Source organism: Melozone crissalis, unplaced genomic scaffold, assembly GCF_028551555.1.
Source record: "Melozone crissalis strain CALT ecotype California unplaced genomic scaffold, PUWL_Pcris_2 ptg000178l_1, whole genome shotgun sequence".
NCBI classification, from domain to species: Eukaryota; Metazoa; Chordata; class Aves; order Passeriformes; family Passerellidae; genus Melozone; species Melozone crissalis.
The window spans coordinates 1,315,956-1,340,311 of NW_026535945.1; positions in this window are offsets into that span (position 1 = coordinate 1,315,956).

The window sequence follows — 24,356 nt, forward strand, 5'->3', positions numbered from 1 at the left end:
TATTGGAAATTAATCTGGGAATTAATCTGGGAATTATGGGGAAAATAGGGGAAATAATCTGGGAATCAATGAAGGAAAATAGAGGAATTGATTTGGGAATTAATCTGGGAATTAATCCTGGAAAATGTGGGAAAGTCTGGGAATTAATCTGTGAAAATCCAGGAATTAATCTGTGAAAATCTGAGAATTAATGCTGGAAAATCTGTGAAAAAATCAGAATTAATGCAGGAATTAATCTGGGAATTATAGGGAAAGTATGGGAAATAATCTGGGAATTATTCCAGGAAAATGGGGAAAAAATGGGAATTAATACGGGAATTATTGCAGGAAAATGTGGGAATTAATCTGTGGATTAATCTGGGAGAATTACAGGAAATATTCTGGGAATTAATCTGGGAAAATCCAGGAATGACAGACAGTCTTCAGGGAATTATTTGGGAATTACAGGAAAATCTGGGAATTAATCCAGGAAAGTGGAAAAAAAAAAAAAAAAGGAAAATATTTTTTGGAATTTTTGGGGATTTAAGGCTGGGGTTTTGGGATTTTTTGGAGTGTTGGGATTTGGGGCTGGAATTTTGGGATTTGGGGTTGGGAATTTTGGGATTTTTTGGAATGTTGGGATTTGGGGCTGGAATGTTGGGATTTGGGGTTGGGAATTTTGGGAGTTTTTGGAATGTTGGGATTTGGGGCTGGGAATTTTGGGATTTGTTGGGATTTGGGGTTGGGTGTTCCGTGTTTTTGATCCTTTTCCTGTATTTTTCCCCAAGTTTTCGGGATGGTTCCGTTCCTGAGCTCCATCCTGGGGACGCTGCTGCCCCTGCTGGGAACGGCCCGGGCCGGCTCCATGAAATGCACCCTCTGCTATGGTAAAAATGACATTCAAAACTGGAAAATTCCCCCAAAAATTCCCAAAAAAACCTGAAAAATTCCCCTGAAATCCCCCCAAAATTCCCTGAAAAACCCTGGAAAATTTTCCCAAAATACCCCAAAAATCCCCTGAAAATTAATGCAAAATCCCCCCAAATTCCCCCCAAAATCCCCCCAAAAATTCCCTGAAAAACCCTGGAAAATTCCCCAAAATGCCCCCAAAAAACCCTGGAAAATTCCCCCAAAATACACCCAAATTCCTTGAAAATTAACAAATAAATCCCCCCAAAATTCTCTGAAAAACCCTGGAAAATTCCCCCAAAATCCCCTCGAAAATTCCCCAAAAAACCCTGGAAAATTCCCCCCAAACCCCCCAAAAAATTCCCTTAAAATTAACAAAAAAATCCCCCAAATTTCCCCCAAAAATTCCCTGAAAAACCCAGGAAAATTCCCCCGAAATACCCCCAAAATTCTCTGGAAATTCCCAAAAAATCCCCAAAATTAAAAAAAAAAATCCTCCAGAATCTCCAGAATGTTCTGGAATTTCCGCAGCCCTGCAGCGTTTCAGCGACAGCGTCCAGGACCCAGAGTGACCCTGAGGATCACTGAGTGGACACTGAGTGACCCTGAGTGACCCTCAGTGACCATTGAGTGACCCTGAGGGACCACTGAGTGACCACGGAGTGACCCTGAGTGACCGTGAGTGACGGTGAGTGACCCTGAGTGACCACTGAGTGACCATGAGTGACCCTGAGTGACCCTGAGTTTCCGCTGAGTGAGCACTGAGTGACCGTGAGTGACCCTCAGTGACCACTGAGTGAACCTGAGGGAGCACTGAGTGACGCCTGAGTGACCCCTGAGTGACGCCTGAGTGACCACTGAGTGACCACTGAGTGACCCTGAGTGACCCTGAGGGAACACTGAGTGACCGTGAGTGACCCTGAGTGACCCTGAGTGACCACTGAGTGACCGTGAGTGACGGTGAGTGACCGTGAGTGACCCTGAGTGACCCTGAGTGACCCTGAGTGACCGTGAGTGACCCTGAGTGACCCTGAGTGACCACTGAGTGACCATTGAGTGACCCTGAGTGACCCTGAGGGACCCTGAGGATCACTGAGTGGACACTGAGTGACCCTGAGTGACCCTGAGGGACCACTGAGTGACCGTGAGTGACCACTGAGTGACCATGAGTGACCGTGAGTGACCCTGAGTGACCCTGAGTGACCCTGAGTGACCACTGAGTGACCGTGAGTGACCCTGAGTGACCCTGAGTGACCACTGAGTGACCCTGAGTGACCACTGAGTGGACACTGAGTGACCGAGAGTGACCCTCAGTGACCACTCAGTGACCCTGAGGGACCACTGAGTGACGCCTGAGTGACCCTGAGTGACCCTGAGTGACCCCTGAGTGACCGTGAGTGACCCTCAGTGACCCTGAGTGACCGTGAGTGACCCTGAGTGACCACTGAGTGACCCTGAGTGACCCTGAGTGACCCATGGTGGCCACTGAGTGACCCTGAGTGACCGTGAGTGACCGTGAGTGACCCTGAGTGACTGTGAGTGACCCTGAGTGACCCTGAGTGACACTGATGGCCAGCAACACCCCCAATGGCCACTGAGTGACCCATGGTGGCCACTGAGTGACCCTGAGTGACCACTGAGTGACCCCTGAGTGACCACTGAGTGACCCCTGATGGCCACTGAGTGACCCATGGTGGCCACCAACCTCCCAGGGGCCACTGAGTGACCTCCAGGAGCCTCCAACCCGCTCGGGGGTCACCAAGTGACCCCTGGTGGCCACCGGGTCACTCCCAGTGGCCACCAACCCTCCCCAGCCCACAGCTGGCCTGGTGGCCACCGGGCCGTGTCCAGTGGTCACCGCGTCACTCCCAGCGGCCACCAACCCCCCAGTGGCCACCAGGGGCCACCAAATCACTCCCAGTGGCCACCGACCCCTCCGCAGCCCTCAGGAGGCCCCTGGTGGCCACCGAGTCACCCCTGGTGGCCACCGACCCCCCAGTGACCGCCCACAGCCACCAACTTCCCCAGGGGCCACCAGGCAGTGTCCAGTGGCCACCCAGTCACCATGGTGGCCACCGAGTCACCTCCAGGGGCCACCAACCCCCCCAGTGGCCACCAAGTCACCCCTGGTGTCCATCCAGTCACCATGGTGGCCACTGAGTCACCCCTGGTGGTCACCAACCTCCCGGGGGCCACCAGGCAGTGTCCAGTGGCCACCAAGTCATCCCTGGTGGCCACCGAGTCACCCCCAATGGCCACCCAGTCACCCCTGGTGGTCACCAACCTCCCCTGTGGCCACCAACTGCCCCGGTGGTCACCAAATCACTCCCAGTGGCCACCGAGTCACCCCTGGTGGCCACCAACCCACAGGGGCCACCGGGCAGGGGCCACCGAGCCCCACAATGGCCACCAGCCCCCCCAGCCCTCAGAGGCCCTTGGTGGCCTCAGCTCATCCCTGGCGGCCACTGAGTGACCCCCAACGGCCACCAAGTCACCCCTGGTGGCCGCTGAGTGACCCCCAACGGCCACCAAGTCACCCCTGGTGGCCACCAACCCCCCGGGGTGGCCCCGCACTGACCTTGAAGCTGAAAACGAATTTGCCGCCCTTGTAGAAACCCTGGGGACACAGAAACGGCACTGAGGGGACACCGGGACAGGGATGGGGACACAGAAACGGCACTGAGGGGACACCGGGGACAGGGATGGGGACACAGGGGATGGGGACACAGAAACGGCACTGAGGGGACACAGGGACAGAGGGGATGGGGTCAGGGACAGAGACAGGGACAGGGATGGGGACAGGGATGCCCCAGATGCCTCAGGCTCCCCAGGTGACGCAGATGACCCAGGTGCCCCAGGTGACACACAGGTGACACAGATGACCCAGGTGCCCCCCAGCTGCCCCCAGGTGCCCCCCAGGTGACACACAGATGACCCAGGTGCGCCCAGGTGCCAGGTTCCCCATGTGCCCCAGGGAGGTTCCCCAGGTGCCCCCCAGGTGCCTCAGGTGCCCCCAGGAAACCCCCAGGCTCCCCAGATGCCCCCAGGTGTCACCCAAGTGCCCCAGGTGACCCAGGAAAGTTCCACAGGTCCCCCCCAGGTCCCCCAGGTGCCCCCCAGGTGCCCTAGGGAGGTTCCCCAGGTGACCCAGATGCCCCCCAGGCACCCCCCAAGTGCCCCAGGGAGGTTCCCCAGTGCCCCCCAGGTGCCCCCAGGTTCCCCAGGGAGGTGCCCCAGGTGCCACAGATGACCCAGGTGCCCCCCAGGTGCCCCCCAGGTGCCCCCGAGGTGACACAGAGGTGACACAGGGAGGTTCCCCAGGTGCCACACAGGTGCCCCAGGTGACACACAGGTGCCCCAGGTGACACAGGGAGGTTCCCCAGGTGCCCCCGAGGTGACACAGAGGTGACACAGGGAGGTGCCCCAGGTGACACAGAGAGGTTCCCCAGGTGCCACACAGGTGCCCCAGGTGCCACACCCACCTCGCCGGGGCAGATGAGCAGCCGGAAGTGCAGCAGATTGTCCTGGTCTGAGAAATCCATCTCACACGGCTTGGGCAGGTTCAGCTCGCTGATGTCTGGGGACACAGGGGACATTGGGGACACTCAGGGGACACTGACACAGTGAGGGGACATTGGGGACACTGAGGGGACACATGGATCTCACACGGCTTGGGCAGGTTCAGCTCGCTGATGTCTGGGGACACAGGGGACATTGGGGACATTGGGGACACAGGGGACACTGACACAGTGAGGGGACATTGGGGACACTGAGGGGACACATGGATCTCACACGGCTTGGGCAGGTTCAGCTCGCTGATGTCTGGGGACACAGGGGGCATTGGGGACACAGGGGACACTGACACAGTGAGGGGACACAGGGACACTGAGGGGACACATGGATCTCACACGGCTTGGGCAGGTTCAGCTCGCTGATGTCTGGGGACACAGGGGGCATTGGGGACATTGGGGACACAGGGGACATTGGGGATGGTGACACACTGAGGGGACAGAGACAGGACATGGATCTCACATGTCTTGGGCAAGTTCAGCTCAGTGATGTCTGGGGACATTGGGGACACAGGGGACATTGGGGACACTGAGGGGACACATGGATCTCACACGGCGTGGGCAGGTTCAGCTCGCTGATGTCTGGGGACAATTGGGGACACAGGGGACATTGGGGACACTGAGGGGACACATGGATCTCACACGGCGTGGGCAGGTTCAGCTCGCTGATGTCTGGGGACATTGGGGACACAGGGGACATTGGGGACACTGAGGGGACACATGGATCTCACACGGTGTGGGCAGGTTCAGCTCGCTGATGTCTGGGGACATTGGGGACACCGAGGGGACATTGGGACAGAGAGAACAATGAGGATATCGGGGACACCTGGGGACAGTGAGGGGACACTGGGGACAAGCGAGGCCAGCTGAGGAAACATGGGGACACTGGGGACATGGGGACACATGGGGACAAGAAGGGACACACAGGGACAGCTGGGGATAGATAGGGACACACAGGACAGTGAGGGGACACAGGGACAGTGAGGGGACAGCGGGGACACACAGGGACAGTGAGGGGACACAGGGACAGCAGGGGACAGCAGGGACAGTGAGGGGACACAGGGACAGTGAGGGGACAGCGGGGACAGTGAGGGGACAGCAGGGACACACAGGGACAGTGAGGGGACAGCGGGGACACACAGGGACAGCAGGGGACAGCAGGGACACTGAGGGGACACAGGGACAGCAGGGACACTGAGGGGACACAGGGACAGCAGGGGACAGCAGGGACAGTGAGGGGACACAGGGACAGTGAGGGGACAGCGGGGACAGTGAGGGGACAGCGGGGACACACAGGGACAGTGAGGGGACACAGGGACAGTGAGGGGACAGCGGGGACACACAGGGACAAACAGGGACACAGGGACAGCAGGGGACAGCAGGGACACTGAGGGGACACAGGGACAGCAGGGACACTGAGGGGACACAGGGACAGCAGGGGACACAGGGACAGTGAGGGGACAGCGGGGACAGTGAGGGGACAGCAGGGACACACAGGGACAGTGAGGGGACACAGGGACAGTGAGGGGACAGCGGGGACACACAGGGACAAACAGGGACACAGGGACAGCAGGGGATCAATAGGGACACACGGGGACAGGGGTGGGACAGCAGTGACATCGGGACACACGGGGACATGGGAACACAAGTGAGACAGTGGTGACACAGGTGGGGACACACAGGTGACACACTGAGGTGACACAGAGCTTTAAGAGATGACACAGGTGACACAGGTGACACACACAGGTGACACACACAGGTGATGCAGGTAACAAAGATGACACACAGGTGACACACACAGGTGACACAGGTGACACACAGGTGATACAGGTGACACAGGTGACACACACAGGTGACACACAGGTGACACAGGTAACACAGGTGACACACACAGGTGACACAGGTGACACACAGATGACACACAGGTGACACACACAGGTGTCACACACAGGTGACACACAGAGATGACACACACAGGTGACACAGGTGACACACACAGGTGTCACACACAGGTGACACACAGGTGACACAGGTAACACAGGTGACACACACAGGTGACACACACAGGTGACACAGGTGACACACAGAGATGACACACACAGGTGACACAGGTGACACACACAGGTGACACAACCATGACACCGCAGGAGCACAACCTCTCCCTGGCCCATCACCAGTACAAATGGGACCAAATTGGGAATCACAGGAACCAAACTGGGCCATACTGGGACCATAATGGGTCATACTGGGCCATGCTGGGCCATACTGGGATAATGTTGGACCATACTGGGACAACACAGGGCCATACTGGGACCATACTGGGACAACACAGGGCCATACTGGGACTATACTGGGGCTATACTGGGACTATACTGGGACAATACTGGAACTACACTGGGACTATACTGGGACTATACTGGGACCATACTGGGGCTATACTGGGACCATACTGGGGCCATACTGGGACTATACGGGCACTATACTGGGACTATACTGGGACCATACTGGGACTACACTGGGCCATACTGGGACCATGCTGGGCCATACTGGGACTATACTGGGCCATACTGGGCCATACTGGGACTATACTGGGACTATACTGGGACCATACTGGGCCATACTGGGACCATACAGGAACTACACAGGGCCATACTGGGCCATACTGGGGCTATACTGGGCCATACTGATACTATACTGGGACTACACTGGCACCACACTGGGACCATACTGGGACTATACTGGGCCATACTGGGACCATACCAGGCCATACTGGGACTATACTGGGTCTAAGCTGGGTCAATACTGGGATAATACTGGGACCATACTGGGGCTGTACTGGGACTATACTGGGACTGTAAGGGGACTATACTGGAACCATACTGGGACCTTACTGAGAACATACTGGGACCATACTGGGACCATACTGGGACCATGCTGGGACCATACTGGGCCGTACTGGGACCATACTGTGACCATACAGGGCCATACTGGGACTATACTGGGACCATACTGGGACTAAACCGGGACTATACTGGGGCCATACTGGGATTACACTGGGACTAAACTGGGACCATACTGGGACCATACTGGACTGTGGAGGATTTTATTAAGAGTTGGTTGGCTGAGAAAGGCCATACTGACTTAATGCCGCTGGTTAAGTTTGAAAGGGAGGTCAGCAGTCTCTGATTCAGTGACTGCTGACAGGCAAGAATGCCGGATGGCCTTGCTGCAACATGAGGAAAGGGAGGTGAGATTAGTCCTGAATATCAGCAGAATGTAACAGAAGAATAAGCACAAGAATGTAGAAGTAGGTGTAGTTGCTGATATGTAACTAACCAATCCTGAGCTCAACTTTTGCAATATGTATGAAGCTTATTAAGAACTGTATTTAACCCGCCGTATTCGATCAATAAACTGGACTTGGATGAACCAACCGGTGTCTGGGTCTCCTTCCTCCGACACCGTACGACAAAAATGCCAAATTACAATAAAGTGAGGCAGCCCTTTGAATGCAATGTTTTATCAGTTTTACCAGGGCTTACTGAATGCAGCGTTGGCACCCCTAAGCAGCAACAGGCCGGCTCAGCTGGTGAAGCCCAGGGGACATTTTGAAACATCTGCATCCCGCCCCACCAGAGCAGTGAATGGGGGGAGAGCCACCTGCACTGCAGGATCCTTGGGTGATTTTTCAGTCCTGTGGGTGCGCCACCCTTTACATCAGGGGCAGCTCTGGGTAACAAATTATCCAAAGCTGAGAGGGACATATATGTTGGAGTTAGGGAGGTTCTCCTTTCAGAGTGGAAGACTTTTTTTACTAAGGGAAGTTGGAAGTCATTTGTTCATTGACTGTTTACAGAGCTCCCAGACATTTCGGTGTATTCTTTTTGTCTTATATCATTCTGAGCCTGAGTTAGGGAAAGTCTCTATTTTTAGAAAACTCAGGCAGTGATAAGAGTCGCAAAATTGTTTCCCAATTTTTCGTATGATTTCTGGAGTTTTCTCAAGGGTTCAAAGTTCTTATATTTAACCCAGAGTTTGAGTTCTGCCCTCCACATTCTTGAACACACTGACACCATTAGGATGACAGACAGAAACTGCTGTAAAGCACAGACAAGCCACCTGCTGTCTGCCCACTCCCCTCCTTCTCTACCCCCTGCCCAGGTCTGTACTGATCACACCGGCCTGGATTCTACCCTAACCCATTCTCCAGTACCTCTCCTCCCTGCATCCCCCTCAGATAGCTCACAAAATGGAGTCCCTCCTCTGGAGGGGGTCATCAATGTCAAACTCCCTCCCACCCCCAGCTCTCTAATTGGGTCATGCCCCTGTGTTGGGTACCAGCTCTGTGCCAGGTACCACCCCTGCATTGGGATCCAGCGCTTCCTTGCCTACTCCCGCTGCCCCACCCCCTCCAACTCAGCCCCTTGCGGATCCCACACTGTCGGAGCCGGAAGTGTGAGGGCGGTAACCGGAAGGCCGCCATCTTGGCTACCAAAGGCCCACAACACCGGGCCTGGCCTGACAACCCAAGGCCCCGCTCCTCTGCCAAAGAAGTTCCCTGTTCCCTCTTCTGGAGAGGAGAGGGAAGGTTCATCCCACCTTCAGCATGAGCCTGAGGATTCTTGGATGAGGATGCGGAAGCTGGCGGCTGAAGAGGGGGACTGGGAATCGGTAGCTAAAATACAAGCAGCACCGGTGCAGTACCAGAGTGGGGCTAACCCCCGATGGGAAGCTGTCACACACGGGGAGGTGAAAGATCTTTGTAAAGCAGCGAGAGACCATAGGAGGGGGTCACCGTATTTTAATAATTTGTTAAATGCCACCTTCACTGCACATGTTATGGTGCCTTACGATCTGCGCCATTTTATGCACATCCTACTTTCTCCCACTGAAATTATTCTGTGGGAAGAAATGGGGAAAAAACTAATAAAACAATTATTAAAAGACTATACTAGGGAAGACAGGTGGGCACACCTAACACTAGTCCATCTAGCCAGTGAGGAAGATTTCACTAAACCTCATTTAATAGACCTTCCCAGAGCTCTGTTAGAAGAGATAAAAGTGCTGCAAAGACAGCTCTCAAGCAGACACCCAATGGAGAAACACCTACTCTAGATTTCACAGACATTCTCCAGGGAACTGGGGAATTCTTTCTCAAATTTATTGCCCACCTTCCACAAGCAATAGAGAAGCAAGGTGAACATCCAAAAGCCGGGAAGGTACTTCTTACTAAACTTGCTGAAACAAATGCTAACAACAACTGTAAAGACATTTTTCCTTCGCTACCAGTCAACCCAAAGCCTAGCATTGCACAAATGGTCGAGGCATGCACACTTAGGGCATCCATACACTCTCATGCCAGCCTAGCTAAGGCTACCAGTCAGGGTGTAGAAGAGCTGCTAGTAGCCTCCCAAGTTATTCCCTGACATAGACATGAAAAAGGACCTGGCTTTAAGTGTAGGGAGATGGGGCATTTTCAACAGAATTATAAAAATAAAGGCTATAACCAGGGACCTTCTAGGTGTCACAGCAACTCTCCTCACTGCGCCCTCATCCATACGCTTTCCAACACCAGCAAAACCGGTGGCCTGCGGGAAAACCCACACAGACACAGAAAGGCCCCGCAAGATGACACCAAATGCGAGGCCGTTCCGCCCCACTCTCCCCAACACCGTGGAGAACCAGCACAGAGACCTTCTCAGATGCATCGGGACAGCTCGATCACTGCGGAAAACTCGACAGAAGACAGTTCTGCCCTGGAACCTAAAGGCAGCTGGTAGGGGCCTTTTCAATTCCAATCCATGATATTTATGTTCACCATACACCAACAGGCAAATACAGGCCTGAAGAACGGCGCAGAGACATTTTGATTTAAACCAACATCAGGGAAGGGATGGAGACACTCACTCTACTACCTGAGGTACTTGCCTTGACGTCTTTGCAGGAGATAACTCTCCAGGCTCTATGCTTAGACCCTCCCCTTTTCATTGCAAAAGAAACAGTTAGAGCCAGAGCCATCTTCCTACGGGACATGATCACCACACCATCTCATCCAATGGTGATGTGGGCACAGACAACATGCAGAAATAGACCTGTTCTAAAGTGTGCTTGGTCATGTAAAGGGAGAAAAGATGTCTTTCAGGACTATTAGATACAGGAGATGACATCACCATAATTTCCCACTCTGATTGGCTAAAACAATGGCCCCTGGTTCCAGCTGCTGGGGTAGTTATTAGCTACCAGGGGAGCCACTACCAGCTTCTGGAGTCAAGGTACCATCTGCATGGAAGGTCCTGAGGGCACAGTTGCTATAGTAAGATCATTCGTCACCCAGGCACCAATAACAATTTGAGAAAAAAGACCTCTTGTCCCAAAGGGGGACAGGGCCAGAGATCCTATCAACACCTCAGGATTTCTAGACGGGGCCACTGAGTAGCGTGCCGCCCTTCAGTCAACCTGGAAGACCAACGACCTCATATGGGTGGATCAGGGGCCCCTCCCAGGCAGAAAGTTAAAGGCCCTGCAGTCCCTCGTGCAGGAGCAGCTGTCTGTGGGCCACATTGGACCATCTACTAGCCCCTGCAATGCACCTGTCATTATCATATGAAAGCCTGGCAAAGACAAGAGGCGGCTCCTGCAGGACCTCAGGAAAATCAACGAGGTCATCGAGGACATGGGTGCCCTCCAGTCCAGCCTGCCCTCAGCCTCCATGTTACCTCGAGTTTGGCAGATGGTTGTTATAGATCTAAATGACTGCTTTTTTGACACCCCCTTGCACACCAATGAAAGCCCCTTATTTGCCTTTTCCATCCATAAGTGGACAAGCACCTTTTACAGAGGTACCAGTGGACCGTATTGCCTCAAAGAACGAAGAAGAAGCCAAATACTGATCAATACCTTGGAGCCAAAATTCTCTTGCCCAACTGGAAAAGACAGCCTAATGCTATAATTTTTCATTACATGGACGATACAGTCGTTTGTGCAGAAGGTCAATTCATTTTGGATGTTGCAGTACAAGATGTCATCATGGCGGTACAGGAGAAAGGTTTTAAGATTACAGCAGATAAAGTCCTAAGACAGCGCCCTGGAAGTAGCAAGGCCTAAAACGCACAGAGAAAACCATCACACCACAAACACTGCACATCAAGGACAACCCAAAGACTCTGCGGAGACTCCACCAGCTCTGTGGAAGCATCAGTTGTGTACGTTCACTGCTGGGATCCAGCACAGAAGATCTCACGCCACTGTTCACTGTTCCTGTTCCTTAAAGGCAGTGAAGGACTCGATTCCTGTGATCACTGACACCGGAGGCCGAAGCAGCGGTAAAAAATGTATCCTGGGTGATTCAAATCAAACAGGCACACAGATACCACCCTAATTTTCCTTTCTCCCTGGCAATCCTTGGTGTAAGTCCAAAATTCCGTACATTATTGTTTTAGTGGTACTATACTATCTCAGATCCTGATAATAATTGGATGCGTTTTAAGAGCACACCAAACTACAAAAACAATAACAACCCAACAGAAAGTTATTGCAGAACTATTGCAGGAGACCTAGAGAGTGTCTGTGCTCCCTTGCAGGAATAGACCTTGTGAACATTTACTTACTTCTCACTCAAGAGCACCTCAATTGCCTACTTCAAACATCTGAAACACTGCAATATGCCTTAGATCATTTTTATACATATTAGGATCAGCCATCAATTCTACCACCAAAACATTCCTGTGCTGCTCAGGATGTTCAAAATTACCTGAGACCAGGCAAGGTCCCTTGTAGCCACCTGCCCAAATTGTCAGGAACATGGCCTTGCTTCTCTCAGAGCTGCAGTCAATCCAAGAGGACTAGAGAGTCTCTACATCTGGCAATCAGACATGACACACTAGGCCCCTTTCAGCAGACTAAAATACATCCACGTCTCAATCGACACCTTTTACTGTGTAGTTTTCACCTCTGCCCATGCTGTTGAAAAATCAGAAGATGCTATAAAACATTACTTTTTTGTTTTTTCCACCTTAGCACTTCCACAGGAAATTAAAACTGATAATGCTCTTGCTTATACCTTGCACTGATTCCAACAAGTTTCTGACCACTGGGGTATAAAACATGTCACAGGCATACCACACTCCACCACAGGACAGTCCATAGCTGAGAGGGCCAACTGATCCATCCAAAGGATCCTTGATCAACTGAGCTGGGGAGTCCAGATATTATCTCCCATTGAGACACTGGCCAAGGCCTTTTACGTATTCAACTTTTTGGACAACCCATTTATGGAGCCAACTCCCCCAGTCATCAGGAATTGTACTAATTCAACTTCAGCCCAATTACAACACCAGCAACCTGTGCTGAGCAAAGACCCCGAATCTAAACAAATTGTCGGCACCTTCCCATTAATTACTTGGGAAAGAGAAGATGCCCTTGTGTTTACAGCAACACTCTTAAGATCGATCCCAGCAAAATACATAAAAACTCTTTCTGGGAACAGTGAGGCAAACACCAAAGCCACCATCAGAAGAACAGAATGGAAGAATAAGAGAGACAGCAGCAGCCTGGGAAAGAAGAAAAAGAAGGACAGAAGAAGATCTCCTAAGCAGCGTTGACCACACACACCAAGACCAAGATGGCTCAGACACCACTAACCAGGATCTATGTCTTAACATTTGTAAAAATTATATTTTAGCATTGATACATGATTCTTCTAATAAGCTGTGTTCACACCCTTGCCTTACAGAAGAGAAAGTTTAGTGGGAACACAACTTACGTTTCACTTTCTACTCGCTTTATCTGTTTACTTTTAGGCCACCAAAGCCTCCAGATAATAAATTATCAAAGTCAGAGGATGCTGCCATTGGTTGCTGCTGCAGCACGAATCTGGATGCTCCTCACTGAGCCGCATGCTTTCAACTGGTTGCTTGCACAGACAAGCCACAATTTCTTGTCCATGGCCATGCCTGTCAGGATTTGATGGCATGTGTTTTTTCTACCTGCTATCATATAGGGAGTCCGTATACCAGGGCGTCCAGCTGCTAAAAGATCAAGGAAACAAGATCCAGATGGAAGGCAACAACGACTGGTTCACTGGACTTTTCAAATATTGGGGGATGAAAGGCTGGCTTTCATCTTTAGTTAAGACGGTTTTGTGGACTTGGTTTATTGTATTCATTGTGTTGGTTATTTTATCCTTTTTTGCTAAATACCTCCAAAACTCTATAGCAGAAGCCTTCTTTATAGACAACAAAAAGGGGGGAGTTGTGAGGGCCCAGGGGCCTACCACTGGAACCGTAATACCTCAGGGCAAAGTGACCAAGGTAAAAGAGAGACACCGCTCTGAAGGCAATGGTCTCGTCCATGGGCATTTGCAGGCTCATGGTGATGCAGCACGTTTTACGGGCATCACCCAGTTCAACTGCTGTTTTTTCCATAAATGTGTTCCCCTAGACTGGTTCAACTCTCTTTTACCATTTTGCTCCTGGCTTACTGTAATGATCCTGCACTGTTCACCCCCATATTGTGTGCCCAGCCCCATTTTGGTCTCCCTCCCTGGACCCTCTTAATTGCAATCCACAGTGGTTAGAGTTCCACAAAAAATCCCACACTCACCTCGTTCACCAGCAGTTTAAGCAAGCGTGTTCCCTGCTCTGGGAGTGCAGGTCCCTCACGCAGGCTGGCTGTGGGCAGGCTGCAACACAAGAACTGAGTGCACCAGGGAACGTGGCCTCTAATGAAAGGCATGAATCCCACAGCCCACGCAACCCAAACCAATGCTTGCATGTCTCTACTTTTTCCATCTTTGCTCAGTTCTCAAGCAACTTTCCCCATTTTCTCTGACTGGGTACGTGGCTTCTCTCTCTCCTGTCTGCAAGTTAAGCTACATGTGTAACCCTGCAGGAACAGCCTGACCCACAGGGAAGTGGGAGAGGACTCTTTGTCAGAATATGCAGTGAGAGGACACGGAGGAATGGGATCAAACTGAAGGAAGTGGATCAGATTTGATGATGGGAAGTTCTTTACTCTCAGGGTGCTTCTCCCTGACACAGGGACCAGTGCAGAGAGGCTGTGGATGCCCCATCCCCAGCAACATCCAAGGCCAGGTGGGAAAGGGGCCGCAGCAACCTGCTGTGCTGGGAGCTTGCTCAGCTTGGAACCACATCATCTTGAGGGTTCCTTCCAAGCTAAACCACTCAAGGATTTGATCATTCTGCCATCCCCATCTCCCACTGCACAGCACCCCTGAAACTTCAGTGACATCACAGCTCCCAGAGGGTTCCATGTGGAACATCCAGGACCTGGAAACGAGCACAGCAGACACTTCACCGGCTGCCAAGGGTCAGTTGCTGCTCACCCTGCACTCTGACCCTCAGCGCTGAGCTGTTGCTGCTGCCTGGGCCTTTCCTGCCGCCTGCTCTGGAGCGCCAATCCCAGCAGGATGTGCTCTGCTGTGCCCATGGAGGTACAGTGCCATGCCAGGCAGGGGGCACCCGGCCTGGGCAGGCTGCAGCCATGTGGGAATGGATGGTGTGGGACTGGAAGCCCACTGGGAGATTGTGCTGCCCCTTGCAGAATGACAGAGACACCGTGGAGGACATGGAAGTGGACCTGGCACTGGATGAGGAAGAGATGATGGAGGTGGACTCCTCCTCTACTTCCATGTCCTCCACTGTGGAGGACATGGAAGTAGACGAGGAGGAGACCATCGAAGAGATGGACGTAGATGAGGAGGATGACACCGAGCAGATGGAAGTTGATGAGGAGGATGAGGAGGAGCCCATGGTCCTTGAATGAAGATGCAGCCCCACAGGTAAGACAGGCAGATGCTTCCCACGCCCTGCCCACACACACACTGGGTCCCCTGACGCCAGGCTGGGGCTGGGCTGGATGGCCCCGCTCAGGGACACGGTGCCTGCAGGGGGCCTGGATTGTGCTGCCACAAGCACCAGCCCCGGCCTGCCCTGCGCTTGCCTGGGGCCACGCCAGCCCTGCCAGCCCCGGCCCAGCCCCTGGGGCCCAGCTCCTAGCCCTGCTGGGCCCAGTGCTGCCAGCTGAGTCCAGCTCTTCTGCTTCCTTTCTTCCAGGACTCATGCTCAAGATGGCACAGATCCGAAGCCTTTGTAAATACGTTTGAAAGTTTTGAAGTTCCTTGTAAATATGTTCGCTACGTTCCGAGTTTCCTGTAAATATGTTTTGAAGATTGTTAGTCCATCGGATCCCATGTAAATATGTTCTCTACGTTGTTGTTGTTGTTGTTATAACGATTGTTATAACGAAACATGTTGTGCAAATCCTAGATTTGCCGATCTTCGGCAAATAAATACTGTTTCATTTTAAAACCTGACTTCTCCTGGCCATTCCTTTGGGCACAGGCAGCCTTTGCACACTTGTGGGTTCCACTTGTTCCACGTTCCCCGGGCTGGAGGTCCCTGTGGGTGCTGGCACGGCCACCCTGGGGCCGGGGGTCCCTGTGCACAGGGGCTCCCACTGACACCACTCCTGGCACTGGGCACTGCTGCTCTTCCTGGCCTGGGGCACAGCGCTGTCCCCGAGAGCTCAGCTCTCTCTCACCAGCTCTCACACAGGGGGCTCTCACAGCACTGGCCCCTGCAGCCCTGCCACCAAAGCAGGCAGCAAACCTTCAGCCACCCTTCCTGCTGCAGCCACAGGCACTCCTGGGCCCAGAGCCGCCAGCAGGCCACAGCCATGCAAAATCCACCTGCACGCTCTCAACGCCACCACAGCCTTGGCAACTGGGCCACCTGCATCTGGGCTGCTGCAGGGGCTGATCTTTAAGCCTTGCAGCCTCCAAAGGCCCTGGGCTCTGCTTCCCAGCCTGCTCTGCACTGCCCTGAGCCCGCTTTGTTCCAGAGGCAAAAGCCAAGCCAGGGCATCCTCACCCTGCCCGCATTCCTGCTGCTGCCAGCGGCCACTGGCCCTTGGGCCCCACTCGGGTGGCAGCTGCAGGGACAGGGCAGCCTGTGCTGGGCAGGGGGCACGGGGCTTTGGGCCCTGGGGCTGCTGCTGCTGCTGCTGCTGCTGCTGGGGGCCAGGGCCCAACAGGGGCCCAAGCTCAGCCCCTGCCCGGGCAGCTGCCCCCAAATCCCCACACTCCCCGAGCATCCCCATCACACCTGCCAGGGGAAATACCATGGGCTTCAGGAACAAAATTCCCCATAGTGGCTACACCACGGGGTCCAAGGGGAAAGTCAGCACCAGCTGATGTTTACAGCACCTTGACAAAGGTGGCTGCAGGGCAGGTGAGATCTCCAGGGCCTCTGGCAGGGCCTGCTCTGCACGTGAGCCCGTGCGGCTGCTCCCAGTGGGACACAGCACCGGGCTCAGGCCAGCCCTCCGCCCCTCACAGCTGATCCCAAGGAGCACGCTCAGAAAGCATTTCCAGACCACCTCCTGCAGATATTTCAAAGGACTACTTGTCATTCAAGGAAGCCACCTTTCACATTTAGTTTTGGTGTCGTGGCATGAGGAGCCATGAAGGTGCCTCTCAATGTGCACTCAGGGCACTTCCACTGCAATAGCTCATGTTTGAACTGTGACTTTTTACCTAGTCTTATAAAGCACAAAACATTGTCAGAATGAAATCACTTGCCTGATATATTTGGATACTCTGGGGCATTCTGGTTTTGAAATCTTGTAGGACACTCCCATATTCCACAGGTATGCCTGGATAATGGCAAGAATCCTGAAAAAGAATTGAATTACTATTGAAGTGAAGGGGAGAACGACCATCCTGGTAATGCATCGAACTCCAACTTTATTGATCAATCAATCACCTTAAATAACAGTGCTAACGAACGCCATGAATATTCTGTAATCCAATGTCATGATAGGCTAACAGAGAAACTTCTAACCACTCCCTTTGTTTTAGAATACCTACAATTGTTTATCAAAAACGGAAACCAAAAACAGAAACCAGAAACCAAAACAGAAACCAGTATTCCCAAAACCTCCACATCTGCTCCCAGGACGGCAGGCCCTCCCAGAGACGGTGCTCTGCCCATCATGGGAAGACAGTCTGAGAACTCCATTGTCTACAGAATGATGCCTAAGAGAGTCCAATTGTTTATACAAATCAGAAGGCCGAGAGCTGCCAGAAACTGCCTCCACTTTTCCCCTATACCCCTCCCTCAACTGCATGTCTCATGGCCTTTTCTTTAAGCCATTCTTGAAAAACTCTCCAACATTTCCCCTGTTTTTTTTCTTTGAGAGAAAAGTGGTTAGGTTGCCAGGTTTTCTCTACCATCCTACCAACCATCTTTTTGAATGCAACAAGGTAAGATAATGGTGAAGTTTTTCCTCATAGAAACTCTTGTGGAGGAGACATTACCAGATGTCAAGAGAAGTGCAGACCCCGCTCTGCCAGGGCTCAGCTGCACCAAAGGCCTGAGGATAAACAGGACACTCAGTGTCAGAAATGTGATCCTGCGGAGAAGGATCAGAACCAGTGCTCAGAGGTGGAATAATGATAACTTGCTTAAATAACAAGATCCACCCTGCGCCTGGGCTGGTATTCCATTCCAGGCTCTATCTCCACAAATTAAAAATATCTCTGTGGGTAATTTCCTAGGTGTCATAATAGTAGAGCCTTTACACTGGTTATAAAGCTGTTTAGACACTATTTCCAGGTTTAGAGATGAATCCAGAGTAGCCCATGTCTGTTTATGCTGACTCATCCTTTGGAGTTTAGAGTAATCAAAGCTGAACTGCAATTATTTAATGCTTAATTGGGATCTCTTCTTATAGGGCCTACAACAGAATGTTGTGTTAAAGGCACCAGTTTTCTACATCTTATTGAGGCTATATATGATGTACTTTGAGCTTTAACCCCTTTTCAAAATACACTGTACCTCCCACTGATAATAAGCTAAGATTTTTGCTCATGAGATTTATAAAGGTCTGAAGCTGAAGCAGTGTTTAGCCCTGTCTCATTCCGTAGTGCCTGCTCCCAATTATATTCCCAGATGTGCCTATAATTACAGGTGTGGCACCATAAATGAAAAAGTAACAACTGATCACAACCCCCACAACACAGTGCAACCCAAGCAGCACAATTTGGGCTGTGACATTCAAGACAGTTCTCTTTTGCCAGTCCTCGTATATGTAAAGATGATAATGATTCAATAATGTCAATCAGTTCTCTGGTCGTCCGGCAACGGCGTGTTAAGGCCTTATCAGGCATTGCACAACAGGTGGTAAGTGGACTAAGAAAAGAAAGCTGTTAACTGTTTTCATTCATGCAACCTGGAGAGACGTAAACAAGCCTGAAAATGATTCTTTCTGTCCTTGAAGTTATCACATCCACCTTTTTTCATGAGCTTCCCAGAAATGTTCAAAGTCAGTTTTCAGTTTGTAATCCTTTAGTCATTTGGCTCAAATGGCATCAACTGGGAGATTCTCAGTCGTTTGTTAATTTGGAGTGGTGAAAAGATAGTATGCATTTAAAGCACTTAAAATATTTGACTTAACAGACTTATTTGCAAATCATGTAAAATCACTTAAATCTAATTCAAACTTAACAGAATCTAACTTAACTTACTTAATAATACTTAACAAAAATTTAATTTTCTTTAAATCTCACACAACTCAAACCTATATATAATTTAAACTTAGAAGACCTCGAACCCAACCGAAAACAAGCTCAACAATTTTAACCTTAACATTTAATGGCACTTAATTGATAACTTAACTTAAACTACTTAATAACAGATAAAACCTACTATAGAAATAAAATATAGCATTTACTATAACTTACTTACAGGCCTGATTCTAAAATATTAAGCTAAAATAACTTTCTTCACGTGTTTGCTATAGCATTTTTATACTTAAATACACTTAAACACAATTCATTTAAGGTGCACCTGTGAAAAAATTCTTTTGAATTCAGTGTTTGCTTTTACATCTATCACATCTAAACAAAGCTTAAAGAATACAAAAACCACACTCATTACATCTCACTCATACAATCATTCCAACACATCTTAACATTTTTAAATTTTTCAAAACACAGCTTTAAAGTCTAATGTTCCACCGGCCCAGCCATCCGGGCTTCTGATGTTCAAAGTCTCTGGTAATACAGGTGTTTCCAAGACAGCATAACCAATGCCGAGCCAAATCGGCCGAAATCTGACTCTTGCATCCATTTACGCTGATTTCTGTTTTACAGTCTGTGCTGGGGAGAACAAAAGATCTTCCTAACTTAGGTGAAGAACATCCTGACAGCAATAGTCCTTGGTGTTGTTTGTTTAGTTTCGCTGGTCTTTCAATTGCAATAGGAATCTTTTCTTTTGTTGACAAGAGTCACGATTATTACGGCTATTAGATCTTAAACTGTAGCTCCTGCCGGCTACGGGGCGGAGGGAGAAACGCTCCCGCTCCCGCTCGAAAAAGCACTCTGAAGTCGGAATCCGCTAAGGAGTGTGCAGGACGAAAACTCTCAATGCACAGCATGATTGCTCCTCCATCACCTGCTCTCTGATGTCCAGTCACTGTTCCCAAGCAGCAACTGGCCGCCCGTGGACATCTGGCCCCCAGTTCACACATGAGGGCGATGCGGCTCCGGTCGCTCCCCCCGCGGCGCTCTTTGTTCACTTCCGGCGCGGCGCGGCTTGGTTTCTGCGGCGGCGGCTCCGCTCTCGGGGCGGCGCGGCTCGGCTCCTGCGGCGGCGGCTTCTTCGGTGCTTGGCATTCCCGGCGCAAGCGGCCCGTGCCTTCGCAGCATTTCGTGCGGCCCTCTTTATTTGATGTTGCAAACGCAGCGGACGTTTGAAGAGGTGCAAAAGCGGCTAACACCTGAGTCTGAGAGGACTTTGCTTGTTCTTGTAAGCCTACTCCTAACTGTTTTATTGCGTCTACTACGAGAGCCTGTTGTCTGGTTGGTATAAGAGCCATCCCCTTTAATGCTTCCTCTACAGTCCAATCCGCACCTAAAGCATTAAGTATGTTTCTAGTAGCAGAATTACAATTTTGAAGGACACACTGCCTGAGTTGGACCTCGCGCAAATATTCTGGCACGCCTGCTCTCTTAATTGCAGCCGCAGCTCTACCAACAAAAGCATCAAATGTCTCATCTTTGCCTTGCTTAATTCCCATATACACTGGTATCCCTCCTGGTTCCTTCACCATATCTATCGCGAGTCTGACTAACCGCATTGCCTCCCGGCACTTTTCTTGACCTATTAAAGCTTGTGCATCAGTACGAAGAAAAGGCCCCAGCCCCATAAGCTCATTTATAGTGATACCATGCAAGGGGTCACCCGACTGTCTTTGAACTACCACACACTCACTAACAAGTATCCGCCAATGATCATTAAACAGCAATTGTTGATGGTGGGTAAAGATTAATTTAACTATCCCACGACAATCATTAACAAGAAGGATACTGGTGTCAAAAATATAATCGAGCATTTGCTTAGCTGGTTCACTTTTAAAGCCAAACTGACTAACAGTAGCTCGCAACTGAGATAACAGCTTCCAGTCAAGAGCGTTAATTGCGGCTTGAAAACCTCCTCCAGGCTGGGGGTTAAAGACAACCGGACAAGCCAGTTCCCGAGCCGAACTTATCAGCTCTTGATCTCCCTTGTCAATTGCATCTTTGGCCAGGGCAGCCCACTCGTCCCGTCTTTCCCTCGCAATCGCCGCCACCAAGTCGATTTCCGACCCAGGGACCGGCTGATTGCTTGTCGGGAACGGAGTACACGTATCTGGCCCCAGCTGCTGAGACGCAGCAGGTACGGGAGAGTCAGAAGTGCTCTGTGTAGCCTGCGGCAAAGCAGACAACAAGGCACCCCGCGGAGCTTGGCTCGTTAGGGGGGGCTGCGAAGCGGGTACTAAAGCCGTCTGCGTAGCCTGGTTTGTAGGCTGGCTCGTAGCCGGGCTTGTAGCCTGGCCCGTTAAGGGGGGCTGCTCGGCGGGCAGCGAGGCGGACTGCGCCTGGCTCATAGTGTGACTCATAGCCTGGCTTTCCGAGGGAGATGGTGAAGCAGGTAATAAAACTGTCCGCGTCGCGGGGCCAAGAGGAATTCCCGCGTTCTTATCAAATTCCCTATCTTGATCGCATTCTTTGTTACGATCGTAAGCGGCAGTAGCCTGGTGAGCAGCCCTTTTTTCAGCTTGAATCCGCAACAGTTCGGTGTTAACGACCCGCCATAATTTACCCCACTTCTTAGCAGTTTTATCATCATCTAACGTAGCCTGCCACAATAAATCACCAAATCTACGCCACTCCAACAATTCGTGAACTGTGTGAGGATTTATAAAGATCCCCCTTTCTAGGCCATAAGCTAAAAGACCCGGTAATTCTTTCTGTAAATCTATTCCCTTAATTTGCCGTTTTTGCAAAAGGGTAATAAAAAGTTCATATGCGGCTTGCCTTTCCATACCTATGTGCGCACGTTGCAGCTCTTCAAATCAAGGTCGCGGCCGCATGTCTCGGACGAGCCCATCTGTATAGTCGCTCGCAGCGCGGCGCGGGCCGGCGGGTTGCCCTCCGCTTTGTCTTCCGCGCTTCTTCGCCGTTCCGGCTGCAGTTTCGATCTTACGGAACCCGAACCTGTCTTCACTTCGCGTGGCGTTCGCTTCCCCGTGGTGTTCGCTATCACGGTCGGAGGTCACCATATATTGAAGTGAAGGGAGAAACGACCATCCTGGTAATGCATCGAACTCCAACTTTATTGATCAATCAATCACCTTAAATAACAGTGCTAACGAACGCCATGAATATTCTGTAATCCAATGTCATGATAGGCTAACAGAGAAACTTCTAACCACTCCCTTTGTTTTAGAATACCTACAATTGTTTATCAAAAACGGAAACCAAAAACAGAAACCAGAAACCAAAACAGAAACCAGTATTCCCAAAACCTCCACATCTGCTCCCAGGACGGCAGGCCCTCCCAGAGACGGTGCTCCGCCCATCATGGGAAGACAATCTGAGAACTCCATTGTCTACAGAATGATGCCTAAGAGAGTCCAATTGTTTATACAAATCAGAAGGCCGAGAGCTGCCAGAAACTGCCTCCACTTTTCCCCTATACCCCTCCCTCAACTGCATGTCTCATGGCCTTTTCTTTAAGCCATTCTTGAAAAACTCTCCAACAAATTACTACTAAAACTCACATTTTGAACATTACAATTAGAAAAGCCAACAATCAAAATCAAGCACAAAGTCTTTATACAGGAAATGCTTTCCAGGCTCAAACTAGAAAGGCCTAAAACAACAATCTGAAAACAATGTCGAGGTTTTAGGTGTCACTAAATAATATTTAAAACTATATTAGATTCAACAAATATACTTTTTAAAGTAAGTAACATCAAGTAGGAATGGACAGAAGAGCTTTGTTTTGAGGTCTGATCAAAAGTGGCTCAGAATCACTCCTGGTACTCAACAATTACCTGTAATGTTGATTTAGAGGAAAGAGCTCAAGGTAACAGAAGAAAAGTGTTAAAGGGATATTTTTCAGAAGAAAAGTGTTAAAGGGATATGTAAGAACATATTTAAGACAAAAATTAAAAAAATAAATTACCCTAGAATGTCTTGGCAAGTGAAACTTTAGTGTCCTCATCTCCCAGTCAACAGCTCATACAAGGAGGAGGGTTGGTTTAGTATCTACAGCTTTTTTCCAAAGCCTTTATTTCTATTTCATCTATTTGTGTTTTGAACTACAGAGTAAGATCTTTTGTATATTGCCTTTGGGTCTGGGAGCTTGGGAGCTTGCTGCTGGTATGTTGTTGCATTAATATAGCTGAAATATCTTTTAAAGCCTTATGTCCAAGGTAAAGATATCTGAGCATCTAAAAGTTAAATGGGCATCTCTCCATCAGCCTCTTTGGGAGTTAAACACTTAGGTTATTGAGTAGCTCCAAACACCATAGACAATGATTTAGCACACTGCACAAATTGCAAGCACTAACATATGGCAAGAACACCCCTTTTATTTGCTTGCACAAGAGCAGGCATGGGGAACACCTGGTTTGCTCAGCCTGGAGGAGAGTCAAGGGAGACCTCACTGAGGTCTTCAACATCCTCACAAGGGAAAGTGGAGGGGCAGGTATCGGCCTCTTCACTCTGCTGCCCACTGAGAGCACTGGAGGAGATGAAGTCGGGAGGGGAGAGTTTTAGGTTGCACATCAGGAAGAGATTTTTCACCCGGAGGGTGTTTGAGCACTGGAACAAGCTCCCCAGAGCAGTGGTCACAGCTCCTAGCTTGAGTTCGAAAAGCATTTGGACAATGCTATCAGGCACATGGTGGGACTCCTGTGCTGTCCTGTGCAGGGCCAGGAGTGGGACTCCATGGTCCTGATGGGTCTCCTGTAACTCAGTACATTCCATGATTTTATGAACTAATTTACCATTGTCTTCAATGACTGCGATACTTCCAGGAAAAATCTGTAGAAGAAACTGACCATCAAAATTTTCTTATAGTCTACATTTTCATCACCAGCTGAGCCTGGAAGAGCAATTTCCTTAAGGACAAGTCTGCATGCTTCATCCAACATTTGTTCATTCCAGTGTCTGTCAGGAAGAATAATAGATACAATCAGACCAGGACTAATAAAAAATAAATACCAATTGCAGTAATTTATGTGTACCATCGACCACAGACACTCCTGATCACAATTAAGTCAAAATATTGATTCTAATAATGTCTGCAATTTTTAAAATGGTGTAGATCAATCTTGCTCACAGAGCTGAACTCCCATAAGCAAACGGAATTAAGTGCTATGCCAGCATTTTTAAATAAACAAATACACAAATAAACCCTATTACAGCTTTAAAGCTGCTTTAGCAGTCTTACTGATTCTCACCATATTGCAGATACTGTCCCATATTTGAAAAAAAGTAGATATAGATGCAAAATGTAGATACTTTCAAGGGATCTAATTAGCTGTTAC